We start from the raw sequence: 18,699 nt of genomic DNA, 5'->3' as shown, positions 1-18,699 counted from the left end.
TAACTATTGCAAATAATGAGAATCAACTGTACAGGGTGCTCTATAAGTCCTAAATAGGGATCTTTCTTGCTATAACGAATCTATCAGTCCTTGGTCATATTCTCATAGCCTTCAGCCCTATGTATGAAAGGCTGCTGAGTGCAAATACCAGCAATGCCACCTGAAGTCTTTTATCTGACTTTCAACATGCAGGCAAGCTGGACGTCCAACAGCATCCTGACCCCTGGAACTTTCCCCAACCAGGACAGTCTGGGGATGTGTCAGATGATGCTCAGCCTCCTGGAGCCTCAAATGGGATAACTCAGAGGCACGTTCCCCACTGCTTCCCAGAGCTCCCACAGAGAAATTGACCTCCAGTTGCGTGTGGTAGTAACTGGTTTGATAACACATCCTTTGGTGACTTCGTTCGCTTCCTGTCTCACTTCTTCACTCACTTAACATGGGAACGTATCCTAGATAAACTACTGGCACTCAAATCCTTATCTCAAGGTCTGCTATATAGGAACCCAAACTAAGACACATGCTGATTCTAAAGCTGTCACAAGTACCTCAATTAAGGTGATGCCATTGCAAAGTCACAATCAATATGATGCTACCCCCCAACCAAATATGATAACACATGACTTAGAGGCACACTGACTGCCCATAACACAAGGTAGTCCCGATCACAGAGCTTAGAACCCCACACTAGGGACCCATCTGTGGTCCAACCCTTTGGTGACTCCCTGGAGCTGCTAGAACATCTACGACAAGACAGCTCCTAACAGCCCAGAGCATGTGACCCATGCTCAAAAATTCGTTGTTCAGTGAATGAACCTGTAGTAGACTTGTAACCCCATTTTGTAAGTAACACAAAACCATTGTGGTAGAAATGTACACTGTGGGTTTTTTAATTTTTAAAATTAAAACATCATGGTTGTACATGTTTGGGGATACATGTGCTATTTTGAGGCATGTATACAATGTGTAATGATCAGATCGGTAATTGAGATTTTTGAGCAACGAGATGGCAATACAAATTGTATTGACAGAGCGAATGGGTAGGAAGAAAGATAAACTCCTGTTCTCTAGTTAAATGAGAGAATGAAACATTTATGGAGATATTTTAATTTAAATATATTCAAAATTAAAAACCAAATTCTAAATGGAGGGGGCAGGGAGACAGAAAGGGAGAGAGAGACAGGGAAAGAGAGAAGAAAATCCTAAATGAACAGAACAAAGGCATTCACCCCCAACCAAGAACCTGTCACCCTGAGACCCAAGCCCTGTGGATAACACTATGGAGTAAAGATCCGGTCAGAGCAGGGCTGGTGGGAACTGCGAGCTCAGCCTTCCCCAGGCTGTTGATGGCATACACGGTAGCAGGCAGATCCTGTGCAAGGGGGAAACCACAGGCAGGAAGCAACCTCTGTCTTTATGCCTTTCTAAGATATTTATACACTCCACTGTGGCCAGCAAACATAACTGGTGTAACTTGGATGAAATTTTAATTATACGGGATTTTAATGATTTAAGTTGCTGTGGGCGGAGAGGGGAAGATAATAAGGAGGGAGTGAAGGTTCACCCAAGTCCAGCTGTCTGTTTCCCCTCAGCCCCCTAGAAAAACCAGCATTCCAGAGGAAGGTCTCAAGGTTCACTGTTGAAGGTAGGAGACAGCCACATAATTCTAGCTACTGGCTATGGCCACTGGCTGTGTCAATATCCAGTCTCGCCACAACATGTCAACAAGTTTACAGATCTGGAGTTGATAATCTTGCTATAAAAAGGGTTATGGGGAACATTGGCATCTCCATACTGCGCACTTCCACCTGTCATTTTCTCCTATTCTTCCTTCTCTCCCTTTCTGCTTTACTCCTCTGGACTGGCACTTGCATTGTTGACCAAAAAAAAAAAAAAAAAAAAAGCAAAACTCTTCAAAATATTTGAAGAGGTTTATGTTGAGCCAAATAAAAGGGCCATGGCCCATGACACAGCCTGAAAAGGTTCTGAGAACACGTGCCCAAGATGGTTTGGTTATAGGTTGGTTTTATACATTTTATGGAGACAGAAGGCAGAGACATAAATCAATACATGAAAGGTGTAGATTGGTTTGGTCCAGAACAGAGGGACATCTCCAAGGGTAGAGGGGCTTCCTGCTCATAGAAAGATTCAAAGATTTCCCGACTGGCAGTTGGTTGAAAGAGGTAAGCTTTGCCTGAAGAGGTAAAGTCAGCATAAAGAAATGCCTGAGTTAAGATAAAGGAAGTGTGGAAGCCAAGGTTCTTGTTAGGTGCGTAAAGCCTCTAAGTCACAGGCTTCAGAGAGAATAGATGGTAAATGTCTGTTTCGGACCTCAAACAGTGTCAGACTCTGAAAAAGGCCTAGTAAAGGAAGGAAATTCTCTATAGAATGCAAATTTCCCCCAGAAATTTCCTGGCTCTTCAGGGCCATTCCAAAACATGTCAAAGAAATATATTTCAGGATGAAATAGTTTGATTTCCTTCTTGGCAGCTATCTGTCTGATGATGCTGTACCAGAGCCAGGTTGGGATTGGGTATCTCATTGCTACAAAGTGTCTGTTTCGTCAGTCTGGAGATTTGTTTTAATGTGAATCCTGGTTAGTTTTGCCTAAACTCCAAAGGGAGGCATTTTCAACACCCCCCGCTTCCTGTCATGGCCTGAGCTAGTTTTTCAGGTTTCTTTGGGATCCCCTTGGCCAAGAGAGGGGGTCCTTTCAGTCGGTTGGGGAGCTTAGAATTTTATGTTTGGTTTACACCATCTCCTCTCATTGTCAAGAGCTGTATCAGAGGGAGACCACTGGGTTCTATTCAGAATATGCCACCATTATCTTGCAAACACTAAGGAGAAGGCCACCCTTGATTGGTCTCAATGCGGAGGAGTGTGGAACCATAGAAGGGACCTCCATGACACTTTCACCCAACACCGACTTTGCTGACACACACCTTGCCAAGGCAGAAATAGGGTCATACTTGGGCCAATGATACTTACCATGAAGCTCATGTAAACCAAAAGTAAAATTCTAAGCTCCCTAACTGACTGAATGGACACCCTCTTGGCCAAGGGGATCCCAAAGAAACCTGAAAAACTAGTTGAGGCCATGACAGGAAGCAGGGGTGATGGACATGCCTCCCTTTGGAGTTTAGGCACAACTGACCACCATCCACATTGAAAGAGATCATAAGACTGATCAAACAGATTCTTTGTAGCAATAAGACATTCAATTCCAAGCTGACTTTGATATAGCATCACATGACAGATAGTTTACCCCAAAGGAAATCAAACTATTTTATCCCAAAATATTTAACAAGAACCTTGGCTTCTACCTCCTCCTTACCTTTTTTTTTTTAGATGAAGTCTCACTCTGTTGCCCAAGCTGGAGTACAGTGGTGTGATCTCGGCTCACTGCCACCTCCACCTCCTGGGCTCAAATGATTCTCCTGCTCAGCTTCCCGAGTAGCTGAAATTACAGGCACCCACCACCATGCCCGGCAGTGTTTTTGTATTTTCAGTAGAGTCAGTGTTTCACCATGATGGCCAGGCTGGTCTCGAGCTCCTGACCTCAAGTGATCCACCCTCTTATCTTAACCCAAGCGTTTCTTTATGCTGATTTTACTTCTTCAGGCAAAGCTTACCTCTTTGAACCAACTGCCAGTCAGGAAATACTTGAATCATCCTGTGAGCAGAAAGCCTCCCTACTCTTGGAGATGTCCCACTTTTCTGGGCCAAACAAACATACACCTTCCATGTATTGATTTATGTCTTTGCCTATAAATTCTGTCCCCCTAGAATGTACAAAAGCGACCTATAATGAAACCATTTTAAGCACATGTTCTCAGAGCCTCTTGAGGCTGTGTCTCAAGCCATGGCCTTTAATGTTAGCAAAATAAACCTCTAAACTGAGACCTGTCTCAGATACTTTGGTTTACACTCAGAAGACCCTTTCTAAACTATCACATAATTCTATTCAGCAGAACTATGACATTTGATTTTGCAGTCGGATGCTTTGGGAGGATCTGCAAGACGGCTGAGTGGACCAGCAAGAAAGTTTGTGCTTACTGAGAACTAGCTACTCAGCTAGATGCCTTGAGGGCTGCCTCAATGAATATAATGGAAGTTTGATCCTCAAGCCCTTGACAATTTGACAGGAGGCAAGACACATGCACAAACAATGAAACAAAGCAAAGTGCCCTGACCAATAACAGGGGTAAGAGACTCTCAGCTGAGAGTTCAAGAAATCCTCACAGATGGCATTTGAACTTGGCCTTAGAGGATGGATAAGCTTTCTATAGGAAAAGACAAATGATTCCAGGTAAAATGAACAGAAGTAGGAAGGTACAAGGTGAGGGCATTCAGGCACAAGAAGTATTTCATTTTAGCTGAGTTATATGTATGCTAAAGGAGGTAAGGCTAAAAGAGTTCGGTTAGGGCTAGATTTTTACTTTACAGGCGATGGAGAGGCAATAAATGTCACAGTTTGGTTCAACTTTTCCCTTCAAAGATTAGATTCCCACACCTAGAGAGGATCAGAATCTTTTCTAAGATCCTATAGCCTGTCAGAGCTGGTGCTGGGTTCCCCAACCAGGGACTCTTCACTGTGTGTGGCTATTTCACAATCAGAACTGAGCCTTAGGACAAATAATCTGGCAGCAGAATAAAGAATTGATGACAGAGGTGGAGGGACAATGGGCACGGGAGCTGCAAAGAGGCCAGGTTCCAGGACAGGAACACTAGACACCTGGAGCCAGCCCTTGGCAGTGGAAATGTGAAGGAAGGTAGGAGTCCAACAGCAATTGTGGAGGGAGAGTTTACAGGACAAGAAGACTGTTTAGATGTGTGGGCTGTGGCAGAGCGAGGAGGAAGTTGATTCCAAGGTTTCAAGTTTGAGTGACTAGGAGGCCCTTTTATGGGCAAAGGAAACCGCCCACCCTTTCCTTAGTTCCTGGCAGGGCACCTTCCTTTCTTCCACCCTGCTGCCAAGAGCACTCCCTCAGAGGCGTCCTGGCCCCCAAGTCAACACTCTCTACAGAGCCCTTGCTCCCTGACATGGGACAATGTCAACATGTTATTCCTTTTTGTTAAGTCTCCTTCTTCTTGGATTTCTTAGTTCCATAAGCTTTTATTACATACTCTAATTTTCCTTCAGCCCCACAAAATGCAATTGTCTTCTAAGTTTATATCCTTTTCTCTTTTCATGTTAGTAACATATGACAGAAACCCAATTCAAACCAGTTCAAGTAAAAAAGAAAATGTATTGGTTCCTAAAATTGAACAGTTTGTAAAGAGACATGTCTTTAGGTACAGCTGGATTCAGGAGTCTAAATTGCATCTCTCTCTCTCTCTCTCTCTCTCTGCTCTACTTTTGTTTTGTTGGCTTCCCTCCTAGGCAGACTCTACTGATAATACGACCTCCAGCAGTTCTATGGCCCTCCAGCTTAGTAGCTCTTGTAGAAGGAAAAGAAAGTTCCAACGGATTCAACAAAAGTGCCAGGATTTCATTTTGTTAGAACCAATTTGGTCCAATGCCATTCCCAAACCAATCCCTATGACCAGAGGGCTGGAATGTGCTGATTGGCCAGACCTGAATGGCAGATGGCCAGGGTTGGGCTCATCCGAATCACATGAACTAACAGTTGGAAAGAGTGTGTCCACTAAGGGGAGACTCAAAAGTAAACCATGTTAATTCTCTAACCACGTGGTGGCTAGGAAAACAACAGGTAGTTGTTGCTGTTTGCATCTATTTACATCTGTTGACATCCTAAATATCTTATCTGTAGGCCTGGTTTCTCTGTGGATTTCTGGACCCCTTACTGGACACTTTCTCTTAAACATGTCATCTCTGTTTTAAATTCTACATACATTCAAAGGTAAATGCTTCTCCTACTGTATTTCCTATTTATCTGCATAGTGCCACCATATCCTAAGTCACCTGAAATCATGACTCTGGAGCCTTGTATTCTTTCTTCATCCCCAAAAGACATGTACTTGTACATTCAGATGAATGCACAAACACACATCCCAGTCCTCTAATTGCTTCTCCACTTCATCTCTCACAGCAGCCTCTGATGTGGCAGATTGTAAAATCCTTCACTCTTTTCTATCCACTCATTTTCCACTGTGATTTTGCAACAGGTAGAGTTTATTTCCCCACCCAGTGAATCTGGGTTGGACTTGGAGTTTTCTTTGGCCAATCTAAGCCTGTCTTCATGACTTGCTCCCCTGGCTTCACCATGACATCATGCTCAAGCTAACCTGTGAAGCGAAGACAAGCCATCCCAGCTGAGCCCATCCTAGACTAGTCAGACACCAGGTGACCTGGCCACTGACCAAAGATGTTTATGCTTATACTGACCAGAGATGTTTATGCTAAGCAGAGCCAAAAGCAGAAAAACTGCCAACCTGAGCCCAGTCCAACTTGATGATCCAAAGACCCATAAGCTAAATACATGGTTGCTATTTTTAAACCATTGCAATTGACATTTCTGTGTTAGACAGCTAATGTTAACTGATACACTTTCTTTCCTAAGCCATGCTTCCATTTCCATCTCACCTGGCTGATGAGTTAAGGCTGGAGTTGGCCTTGGAATAACTAGTAACAATTATTTCTAACCCTTACATAGTACTTAGTCTGTGCCAGACAGCATTCTAAGCCCCGACATATAATAACTCATTAAAAGTTTCACAGAAATAAAATGTATCACTGTGTACAGTATGGGAACACTGGAGTGCACATGATAGAGAATCACTGGGAAGCATTATAGATATAGTTTGGATGTTAGTCCCCTCCAAATCTCATGTTGGAACGTGATCCCCAATGTTGGAGGTGAGGCCTAGCTAGAGGTGTTTGGGTCATAGGGGAGGATACTTACTGAATGACTTGGTGCTCTCCTGGCAGTAATGAGTTCACATGAGATCTGCTTGTTAAAAAGTCAGGGAACTCCCCGCTCTCTCTCTTGCTCCCTCTCTCACCATGTGACAGACCTGCTCCCCTTTCAACTTCCACCATGAGTAAAAGCTTCCTGAGGCCTCACCAGGAGCTGAGCAGATATGATTGCCTGCAGAAATGTGAGCTGAATAAACCTATTTTCTTTATATTTTAGCCAATAGTAGTTTTTTTTTATAGCAACACAAAACAGATTAATACAGTTATTCAGTCTCAAAAGACAAACCAACCATTCAGTGATATTTGGTCCCCTAAATATCACGAAGCATCAGGGACTTCCATGAGACCAGTTTCATCCATTATATACCATCTCTCTCCAGCTTGGAGTCTCCAGCCCAAGAATACAATTTTATTTTTAAACAACCACACTAAACCATCCATCACTCTAAAAAGAACCCAAGGATTTCATACAAATCAATGGGAATTGCCCATGCATCTCTGAGAACTAAATTGCTCTTTATTGATTAAAAACCCATTCAAATAAAATATTTTAGTATTAAAAGGGGATTGCATTACTGTATCCTTACTGTATCCTCTTGCAATGTTTACCAAAGCTACTGTGTTTAACAGACAAATTTAATCAGAGCAATTATCTACTGAGTATTTAAAGATAGCAGTACGAAATAGTAAAGATTACCCCAACTACCCATCAATCAATCTGCCATTATTCCAAAAAATAACCCATATCAAAAGTGAATCCTGTGAACATTCTACTCTATTGCAAAAGACCCCCAGGGTGGTGGTAGAGGGGATGTGAAAGAGAGAGAAGTGGTTTAAGAAAACACAGCATTTTAAAAATTAAATTAAGGATTATATTTAAGGACTATTTGAGAATCTTACACATTGTAAGACTAACCTCAATACCTTTTTTTTTCAGTTAAGTAACTATTTTGTTTGTTGTTTTTATTCTATTTTTTCCAAGTATACAGGAGAAGGAAGAGCTAGTTCCCTTTATTAACAGGTGAAGTTGAAAGGGAGGTTTTATAGTCAGTCATAAAAACCAGTTAAGAATTTTATTTTTGTTGAAAAAGCACCACAAGATAGGTAAAGGTCAACCTTAGCAAGATTGTAAAACAGGGAGAAGTAGCAGAATAAGCCTGGGCTGCTTCTCAGAACAAAAGAGCTCATTGTGTTCGAGACCTTATCACCTAGGCACAGGTAGGCATTCTGTGCCCTGGAAAATATCGGTTTTATTATTGAGGCCTGAAAAACAATGCTTCCCTAAAACTCAGACTATTTTCATCCCTGTCACTGCTAAATACACACAAATGTTCAATAAATATATATGAGCACAAAGAGGAATAAAGAAATAGGACAAAGATGACCTTACTTTGATGGTATAAGATGAAACACTAGATATTAGACCATTTCTGGTCACAAAACCATCAAATATATGCCACACAACACACCATATATTTAATCATTTGCTATCCTGTTAAGATGTTCCTTTTACATGGCTTGCAAACAAATTGGCATTTCGTTTCTTAATATTAGTAACTGCAAAATGTAAAAGGTGGAAAAACTTTTATAATGAATAAAGTATTAAAAAACGACATAAAGAAAAATCTCCTAGATTAGGTGAGAGAAAATGATGTTGGTAATGTTATGTTTTATTGACTGCCCAGAAAAATTGAAAAATGTTGAAAATAGACAAGTTCCATTCTGTTTTACTACAGAAGATCTTCAAAGAAAAAGCCCCACACAATCCTGCTTGTCACTTGTTACCTCCGTCATATTGCTGGATACTCTCGCTGTCTCAAAATGGAAGCCTGGGCTAGCCTTTTAGCCTTCTCTGAGTCTCTCTTCAGGACAAACCTGAAATGAATTTAGCTTTAAAGTGGTCATAGAAATGTTTTTCTTATAGTGCAGCGAATCCGCATGGCTGGAGGAGCTCAATATGGCAGATCAAAGGCTTGCTCCAGTAGCTCCGCTGGAATTTCCTCTTCACAACAGTGTCATTCCAGAACCATTTCATAGTAGTTAAAATGGATTGTTGTAATCTACAACAATAACAGATGATGAGCAGGTTAGTCTTGTGCAGCTGTTGAGAGGATAGTCAGAATTTCAAAATCCTAATACTCCCTACCTTACCAATATTTTTCTATGGATCAAAAAGCTTGGCTGGGCACGGTGGTTCATGCCTGTAATCCCAGCACTTTGGGAGGTCAAGACAGGTGTATCGCTTGAGGTCAGGAGTTCAAGACCAGCCTAACATGGTGAAACCCCATCTCTACTTAAAAAATACAAAATTAGCCAGGCATGATGGCACATGACTGTAAGCCCAGCTACTCGGGTAATCCCAGCTACAGGCTGAGGCAGGAGAATCACTTGAACCAGGGAGGCAAATGCTGCAGTGAGCCGAGATCGTGCCATTGCACTCCAGCCTAGACAACAAGATGAAAACTCCGTCTCAAAAAAAAAAAAAAAAAATTCATAGGTCCCTTTGAGTTTCCACCTATACGTCTACAAAGATGTTGCTATCCTTTTACTCATGGAACGGTAGAGCTAGAGTTGGACAAAGCCCTGAGGGCCATCATTCTTCATTTCATAAACGTGGAAATGAGAAAATGAGGGAAAAAACAAAGGACTTGTCCAAGATCACACAGTCAGTCAAAGGCAGAGCAGAGATGAGAAACATTCAGCTAAGTAATCTTTCCATTCATGATAAATAAGTAATCTTGAAGCTTTTAAAATAAATACAAGTTTGCTTGTAGCAAAGCTACTAATGATAGAGTTTAAAAAACACATGTGTAATGAGAATTTTGTTTTCTAAGTGTATCAGAACATTTTGTGGCACAGTTTTTTGATCTAGTTAAAAAGAGCATCATTTAGGCCGGGCGCAGTGACTCATGCCTTTAATCCCAGCACTCTAGGAGGCCAAGGTGGGTGGATCACTTGAGGTCAAGAGTTCAACACCAGCCTGGCCAACATAGTGAAACCTCATCTCTACTAAAAATACAAAAATTAGCCAGGCACAGCAGCATGTGCCTGTAATCCCAGTTACTTAGGAGGCTGAGGCAGGAGAATAGCTTGAACTCAGGAGGCAGAGGGTGCAGTGAGCTGAGATCGCACCACTGCACTCCAGCCTAAGCGACAGAGCAAGGCTCCATCTCAAAAACACACACACACACACATCATTTAAAGCCATGAGAACTTATAAAAATGTTAAGACCTCTTTCTACAAAGGCTATTCTGATAAAGGTAATCAGGGCTATGTAATGTTTAGCCTCTCTGGAAGCAATGATCAAGTTTTACAACTGCTTTATGGAACACCAGAAATGACTGGTGAATGCTGCTTAATGAGTGCTAGACATTCATGAAGAACGACATTCTTTCAAGTCTTGCGATTGGCTTTTCCCATCTACTGTCATTACAAACTCTGGGACGGTCATCACCATCCTTGAGCTTCATGTGACTTACCAGTGCTCCAGATGCCATTTCACAAGAGAACTTAATACAGAGTGGAAATTTCTGTCTGTGGCATAAGTGCTCTGACAAAGAAAGGCAAAATAAACTCAAGTGTCCTTTAACCAACATGTGCTCAGTACCTGCGCTATACCAGGTACTGAGTTAAATGCCACAGGTGGTACAAAAAAGAATAAGCTTTGATGTTTGCCCTCAAAGACTTCACAGACTTTTAAGTCCTAGAAAAATAAATAAAATGCTAAAGGAGCACAGAGAAAAGCTTTTAGTCCTGAGGAAGCAGGAAAACCAAGAGGTCATAAGCATGGCTTCACAGAGGAGGTGTTCTGCTGTTTATCGCTGTTTAATAGACCACCCCCAAATTTAGTAGATTAGGATTATGATGACATTTATTTTTCTCCTGAACCTGCAATTTGTGTTTTTTTTTAACTTTTCCAAATATTTATTATTTCTAGTTGACATTTTTAGATTTTTTTGTTGATGCATAATGCATATGTAGAAAAGTGTAGAAGTCGCAAGTGTACAGCTCATGGAATGATCACAAAGCAAGCTCACCTGTGCAACCACAACCCAGGTCAAACTAGAACACTGAAGAGTTCCAAAAGACCTGCTATGCCTCCTAGCAATCATTCTTTCCTCCCTCCTCTCTGAAGGTAACCACATTATTGACTTCTAAGACATTAATTGTTTTGCCTGTTTTTAAACTTTATGAAACTAGTTTACATAACTAGTTTAAGTTTATTAAATTATATTAATAAATTCAAATTCATATATTGAAGTTTATTAGACTATATGAATAACTTCAAATTTATACATTTGTATTTTATATTAACTTTATATTAATATAATAGGACTCTTTCATGTCTGGCATTGTTCACTTAATACCATTTTTGAGATTTATTTATATTGTTACAGTAGTTATAAGGTTTTTTTGCTGCACAATATTTCAGTGTGTAACTATACTATGAGTTTTTAATCCATTAATCCATTCTACTATTGATGGATATTTGGGTACATTCTAGTTTGAGGATATTTATGTATTTAGTGTGCAGATATACACAATTCTGTTGAATATGTACTAGGAAAGGAAACACTGGGCTAGAAAATATGTGTATGTTAATCTTTAGCAGATACTGCCAAACAGTCTTCAAAAGTGGTTGTATGAATTCAGACTCCCAACTCTACAGTCTAAAAACTGTGGAGTGGGTGAGAGTTCCAGTTGTTTCATATCCTTAACGGCACTTAGTATTGTTGGCCCTAAAATTTTAGCCATTCTGGTGGACCTGTGGTAGTATCTCACTGTAAATTTCATTTGTACTTCCCTGACAATCAATGAGGTTGCGCATGGTGAATCTGCGATTTGGTCAGAGCTCAGCAGGGCTGGTGTTTCTCTGCTCCACTCAGCATCAGCTGGGGCTGCTTGAAGGCTTGGTCACTAGAATCATCTGAAGGCTCCTTCACCCATGCTTCTGGAGATTGATGCTCATAACTTGGGACTGTTAGCTACAGCACCCATACACAGCATCTTCCTATTACCTGGGCTCCCTCACAACATGGCTGGATATTAAATTTAAGCTTCCTGTAGGGGGAGAAAGTGGAAAAGAGAGGGGATGACTGGGAGCAGCAGCTCATACCTGTAATCCCGCACTTTGGAAGGCCAAGGCAGTAAAATCTATTGAGCCCAGGAGTTCGAGGCTGCAGTAAGCTATGACTGCACCACTGCATGTTAGCCTGGGTAACAGAGCCAGACTCTGTCTCTAAATAAAAAAAATTAAATTAGACCAGGCACAATGCTCATGCCTATAATCCCAGCACATTGGAAGGCTGAGGCTGAAGGATTGCTTGAGCTCAGGAATTCAAGACCAGCCTGGGCAATACAGTGAGACTCTAGCTCTATGAAAAATAAAAATAAAAATTAGTCAGGAATGGTAGCATGTGCTTGTAGTTCTAGCTACTCTGGAGACTTAGGAGAGGATTGCTTGAGCCTAGAATTCAAGATTACAGTAAGTTATGATTGTACCATGGCACCCCAGCCTGGGCAACAGAGTGAGATCTTGTCTCTAGAAACAGTTAATTAATTAATTTAACAGGGAGAAAGAGAGAAAATTAGTGGCAGCCACATTGGGTTTTATGACCTAGCCTCAGAAGTCACACAACATCAGTTCTGCCACATGCTATTCACATGGTCACAAAGTCCTGTCGGCCACTGAGTGGAGAAATTATAAGGCTCTAGAAGAGATGGGAAATATCGTTGTTGTATTTTGGGAAACTAAAATCTACCACAGGTGATAATTTTTTAGACTCTGAAGGATGAATTTTTTTCCAAGTGAAGAGTGGAATGTTTACACAAAGAAGATGAAAATAACCGAGTAGATAGAAATGTATAGCACATTACCTGACAATAGAAAAAATTGAAATCATAGGGAAAATAATTAAAATACACTAATTCAGAATCATTTTTATTAATGTGAGAAGGATAAAAATAAAATAAAATTTCTATACCATCACTGATCATTTATTATGTGCCAGGCACTGTGAAAAGTATTCCTATTTAATTCTCACAATAATCCTAACTAGAAGATTTTTATATCTTCATTTTATGGATGAAGGAACTGAGTTTCTGAAAATTTAAAATATTTATGTAGCTAGTAAGAGGATCCCATGCAAACTCTGTCTAGTTCCAAAGCTCATGGTCTTAATGACAGTGCTAGTCTGGAAACAGAAAAGAAATACTAAATCTAAGCAAAAAACCTAGAACTGTTGTATTAACTAAGAGATCACCAGTGATGAGTGGATAAACCCCCAAATCTCAGTAGAGTAATATAACCAAGGTTTATTTTTGTTCATGTAAATTCTGAATGTTTCTGATCAACAACATTGTTTAATATATACAATTAATCTTCCTAACCTACTCAATATGGTAGCTTAGCCTAGCCTACTTTCTATGCTCAGAACAGTTACATTCACCTACAGTTGGGCAAAATCATCTAACACAAAGCCTACTTTGTTATTGAATATCTCATGTAATTTATTAAATACAGTACTAAAAAGTAAACAAAATATGGTTATATGGGTACTCAAAGTACAGTATAACTTTCACACCACTGTAAAGTCAAAAAGTCATTAGTTAAACCATCATAAGCTGGGAACCATCTGTAATCAGGTCTTGAGTGTGGAGTGCTCATGAATGGGATTAGTGCCCTTATAAAAAGGAACAGAGTGAGAATCTTTCTGTCCACTATGTGAGAATACATCAAGAAGTCATTAGTCTTCAAATCAGAAAGAAGGTCCTCAAGAGGAACTGAATCAGCCAGCACCTTGATCTTAGACTTTCCAACTTCCATGACTATGAGAAATAAATGTTGGTTAGGCCACTCCGTCTATGGTATTTGTTATAGCAGCCTGAAATGAGTAAGAGGCTAAAACCAGTATCACTTTAATAATGAGAGTCCCAACTCCTCAAATGAGCTTTCCCTTAGCACTCCCTCCTTCCTTCCTTAGGAGGAAGTTTGTATCTTTCACTTAATTTGTGTTTACAAACCTGCTATTTGGGGTAGAGATAGGTACAGAAGAAACAAGGTCAAGGAGTTCTTCAAAACCTCAAGTAGACTCATCTAAGAGCAGAAAATTCCAAATACAGAAACTGAAATATAATGCATTCACACCATCCATTGCTCAAGTACAAATTCATTTGTTATGTGCTTCCTTTGAGATTTTTCTCTTCCAATAGCTAAGCAGGAGAGAAAAATCTAATTAATCTTAAAAGCTCCAATGTGCTTTGCAGCATGGAAGAGGTCACGAAGAGTACCAAAATTTTTCAGCAACCACTTCAAACTTAGATAGAAAATTAAGTTGATTTTATCAACTTCAGATACAAAGGCGTAGAAGTAATCCCAATTCTAGTCATTTCTTGTGTTTTGTTTTTTACATTTTCTACCAGGGTTAGCTATGATAGGAAAAAAAAATAGAAGCAATACAAATATTCCACAATGGGAGAATAGTTTGGTAAATTACAGCAAATTAAATCATCATCATAACTAACAACTATTAAGAGCTTATTTTGTGACAGGCACTGTGCTATGCAATTTCAATGTATTACCTCATTCAATCATCACGATAATCTCCATTTCACATGCAATTAAATCTGAGACACAAAGACATTTCATAAATTCCCTGAGACCATAGAACTAATAAGCAGGAGTCTGAATACAAACTCAGGACTCCGGTGTCCTTCTTTTTGAGCACTACACGATGCTACTCTGCGGTCAGACATGTCCCCTCTCAGAAGGGAATTAATAGTCTCCAGGAGAGTTAGATGTGTAAATAAACATAACTATAATACCTTGTACTAAGTGCAATGACAGAAGTACGGTATCTAGGAAATCTTCCCAAATAAAGTAATATATGCATTACATTTTGAGGATCAGATTGGAGACAAGGAGGAAAGAGTAAGTGAGGGCATTCCCAACAGAAGAAAAACAGTGCGCAAGGGTCCAGGGGAAGCCTTCGGGGATGTGATTGATAGCTTGCAGCCAGTGACACTGTGCGGGAATATTCCAGAAGGTTGTGGCTGAGGGTGAGGCTAGAGATGGAGGCCTAATCACAAGTTCTCTGCCCCTTGGCTAAAAGGTCTTGGGGAGACCCAGAGCCAGACTTGAAGGGTTGAAAAGGTTCATGTTAGAAAGATGCATTTCAGAACCACGGATGAGTGGCTCAGAGGGGACAAAGCGGATGCAAAGAGATGTGTTAAGAAGTTATGGCAACAGTACAGGTGAGAGATAATAATGGCTCAAATACAGCAAGGGAATATAGGCAGGACATGGTTAGCTCAAAATGTGCTCAGGAAGTGAGATCGGTTAGATGTGGGGAATAATCGCTTGTGTGAGGAAGGGTCTATCTAAATGGCCTTCCAAGGCGCGGCCTCAGATGACAGCACTGATAGTTAGGATCTCTGGTTGAAATAGTGGAAACAGAGGAAGGGACCTGAGGCTGATCTGTCAGCGTAAGTGCCTGTAGGACATGCAGGAATAGATGCTTGGGATGGGAAGGCCTGGGGCCTTTAGAGGTGGTGGCACACTTTAGCACTCACAGACCATCAGTACGCAGCTTTTCAGGAACATTCCTAGGAAAGCACGACTGCCTTTTTATCTAAACAAATGAAGTTAAAGTACACCGAAAACCTCAGATGTTATGCATAAAACAAACATAACAAGACTCTAAAAGGTGATGAAACGAAGGCAAACGGACAAGGGCCCGGAACCCTGAGGACCACACTGTGACAAGTTCCCTGGGTTTTCTTTTTGCCTCACTCATCCCAGACATGGTGCCAGAGAAGCCAGCAATGGAAAAGCAGTAACAGGTGCAGACTAAAAACACCCCCAGGAGAAGCTACTGCTTCTAGTCGAAGAACAAGGAAAGGTATGGCTGGGAGTGGTGGCTCATGCCTGTAATCCCAGCACTTTGGGAGGCCAAGGAGGGTGGATCATTTCAGGCCAAGAGTTCAAGACTAGCCTGGCCAACATGGTGAAACCCCGTCTCTACTAAAAGTACAAAAATTAGCTGGGCGTGTGGTGGCACACACCTGTAATCCCAGCAACTCAGGAGGCTGAGGCAGGATGGTCACTTGAACCTGGGAGGTGGAGGTTACAGTGAGCCGAGATCATGCCACTGTACTCCCAGCCTGGGCAACAGAGCAAAACTCCATCTCAGAAAAAAAAAGAAAAGAAAAGAAAAGAAAAGAAAAGAAAAAAGAACAAGGAAAGGTACAGCATAGCAAGACAGAAAACTTTTGGACAATAGCCACTCTACCCCAGTAGTCATGCACCACAGAAAAATAGAGCCCCACCTCCTCCTCCATCAGCCAAGGCCAGGAGGGGATCCTGGAACTGCACCCTCTCCCAGCGGTAACAATCACACCTCACTGTATCTCCTCCATCCCATTATTAGGAAAGACGATTGAGTGGGGAGCCAGTATTCTTACCCACGCCAGCGAAGTGAAACCTCCTTCAGGTGTCAATGGAGACCATATGGGGATCTTGGGCTTCCACTTCCACCCAGAGCTAATAAGGCATTCCTCCTCCTCCCTAGCTTATCGAAAGGGTTTGGGAGGCCAGAAATCTCACCACCATCTAGTGGTAAGCACCCCTCAAACAGTGTCAGTGGAGGCCGCATGGGGAGCAGTAGTGAGACGTTCCTCTCTTCCCAGCCACAGTGGTTGTCAGCTGAGGTCTCCAAGGAGCCTGCAATCCACCTCCACCCAGTAGTAATGGGGGTCCTGCCCCTGGAGGCATAAAGGAAACTAAGTGGGGAAACTAGATTTTCACCCCCACCTGGCAGTAACAAGGTGGTGCACTTCTTTCCCTGCAGCACATGTCAGAGGAAGCCTGCTAAACAGAAGTAAGAACTACAGTCTCATGATGTAATACCCAAAATATCCAGAGTAAAATACAAAATCACTTATCACATCTAGAACCAGGGAAATCTCACATTAAATAAGAAAAGACAGTCCACAGATGCCATCACCAAGCTAATAATTTTGGAATTGTCTGATAAAGATTTTAAAGCAGCCATCATAAAAAGGCTTCAATGAACAATTACGAAAACTGTCTTGAAACAAATGAAAAAAGAGAAAATCTGAGCAAATAGAAGATGTAAAGAAGAACCAAATATAAATTTTATAACTAAAATATACAAAAAAAAAAATCTCAATAGATGAGCATCACAGGAGAAGGGAAAGGACAGAGAAAAGAATCAGAGAACTTGAGGCTAGAACAATAGAAATTGGCCAGGCACTGTGGCTCACACCTGTAATCACAACACTTTGAGAGGCCAAGGCAGGCCAATCACTTGAGGTCAGGAGTTCAAGACCAGCCTGGCCAACATGGCAAAAACCTGTCTCTACTAAAAATACAAAAATTAGCCAGGCATGGTGGTGCACACCTATAGTCCCAGCTACTCAGGAAGCTGAGGTGGGAGAATAGAAATTACTCAATCTGAACAACAGAAAAAAATAAAATAAAATAACTGAAAAAAAAAAAAAAGAACAAACTCAGGAACCTATACGACTATAACAAAGAAATCAAACACTCATGTCATTTGAGTCCCAGAAGGAGACGAGAAAGAAGGTGGGCTAAAAAAGTATTAAAATATACAATAACTAAAAATTTCCCAAGTTTGGTAAAAGACACAACTTAAAGAAAGAAGAAGCTATATGAATTCTAAACAGAATAAACCTAAAGAAATCCATGTCAGGACACATATTAGTTAATCTTGTAAAAACTAAAGGTGGCTGGGCATGGTGGCTCATGTCTGTAATCCCAGCACTCTGGGAGGCCAAGGCAGGTGGATCATTTGAGGTCAGGAGTTCAAGACCAGCCTGGGCAACATGGTGAAACTCCATTTCCACCAAAAAATACAAAAATTAGCCAGGCGTGGTGGCACATGCGTATAGTCCCCAGTTACTCGGGACGCTGAGGCAGGAGAATGGTTTGACCCTGGGAGGCAGAGATAGAAGTGAGCCGAGATCGTGCCACTGCATTCCAGCCTGGGCAACAGAGCTAGACTCTGTCTCAAATAAAATAAATACATACCTACGTACGTACATACATACATACATACATACATACATACATACATACATACTAAAAGTAAATAAATCTTGAAATCAGTGAGAGAGAGACAACTAAAAGATAGATATTGGCAAAGAGGGGTTTAAAAACATTACCCAACTATAGGCAAGGACATTATGGAGTGGAAAAAAGTCAGTCTCAAGAGGTCACATACCATAAAATTCCATTTATACAACATTCTCAAAATGACAAATTATAGAGATGGAGAACAGATTAGTGGTAGCTAGGGGTTAGGAATGGTGAAGGGAAGAGGAAATGATTATAAAGAGGTAGCATGAGGAAGATCTTTGTGGTGACAGAGTAGTGCTATATCTTGATTACGGTGGTGGTCACATAAATCTACACCTGTGACAGAATGGCATGGAACTATGCATTACTTATATAGTACCAATGTCAATTTGCTGGCTTTGATATTGTACTATAGTTATACAAGATGTAACCACTGGATAAAGAGGACCCAGGGCCTCTCTGTACCATCTTTGCAAGTTCCTGAAAATCTACAATTATTTCCAAATAAAAAGTTTTACAATTTTCATGAAACTACATATACACACCCATGCATATACACACATACAGAGAGACAGAGAGAGAGAAAAAAAATTGCATATAGAAATGGGTCACCAGATCATATTTTGCTTTTGTACATTTTTCACTTTACTGTACGAATATGCTTTACTACAGAAATGTCTGTGTTTATTAAAACTTACT

The sequence above is a fragment of the Theropithecus gelada genome, chromosome 6 (assembly GCF_003255815.1).
Source record: "Theropithecus gelada isolate Dixy chromosome 6, Tgel_1.0, whole genome shotgun sequence".
NCBI lineage: Eukaryota > Metazoa > Chordata > Mammalia > Primates > Cercopithecidae > Theropithecus > Theropithecus gelada.
The sequence above is the reverse complement of the archived record's forward strand: the minus strand, read 5'-3'. Positions refer to the sequence as shown.